Here is a 688-nt window from a genome sequence, read left to right on the forward strand (position 1 = left end):
CTCGCTGGGTCAAGTTCCGCAGCCAACCGGAATTGGCCTCAGTTTCCTGGTCTGTAAAATGGATTCAGTGTGTCCCAGTGCCTCCGCTGACCTTTGAGGGCCAATTGAGATACTATATAAAGAAAATGAGGGCTGCCTCTCGCCAGGTGTCCTCGTGGGAGTGACATCGTCTTTAAACCCTGCATGGCAATCCCTGACAAGCACCGCCGTGATGCCCAGGGAAGACAGGGCGACCTGGAAGTCCAACTTCTTCCTTGGGATCATCCAACTCCTGGATGATTATCCAAAATGCTTCATTGTGGGAGCAGGCAATGTGGGCTCCAAGCAGGTGCAGCAGATCCGCATGTCCCTCCGCGGGAAGGCTGTGGTGCTGATGGGCAAGAACACCATGATGCGCAAGGCCATCCGAGGACACCTGGAAAACAACCCGGCTCTGGAGAAACTGCTGCCTCATATCCGGGGAATGTGGGCTTTGTGTTCACCAAGGAGGACCTCACTGAGATCAGGGACATGCTGCTGGCCAATAAGGTGCCAGCTGCTGCCCGTGCTGGTGCCATTGCCCCCTGTGAAGCCACTGTGTCAGCCCAGAACACTGGTCTGGGGCCAGAGAAGACCTCCTTCTTCCAGGCTTTAGGCATCACCACTAACATCTCCAGGGGCACCACTGAAATCCTGAGTGATGTACAGC

General features: G+C 55.5%; 1 pseudogene; it reads left to right on the forward strand.

Annotated features, from left to right (window-relative positions):
• The first annotated feature begins 211 nt into the window (after window positions 1-211).
• The window catches only part of LOC102239252, a 1,396-nt pseudogene continuing 919 nt past the window's right edge, over window positions 212-688 (forward strand).

The sequence above is a fragment of the Myotis brandtii genome, unplaced genomic scaffold (genome assembly GCF_000412655.1).
Source record: "Myotis brandtii unplaced genomic scaffold, ASM41265v1 scaffold546, whole genome shotgun sequence".
NCBI lineage: Eukaryota > Metazoa > Chordata > Mammalia > Chiroptera > Vespertilionidae > Myotis > Myotis brandtii.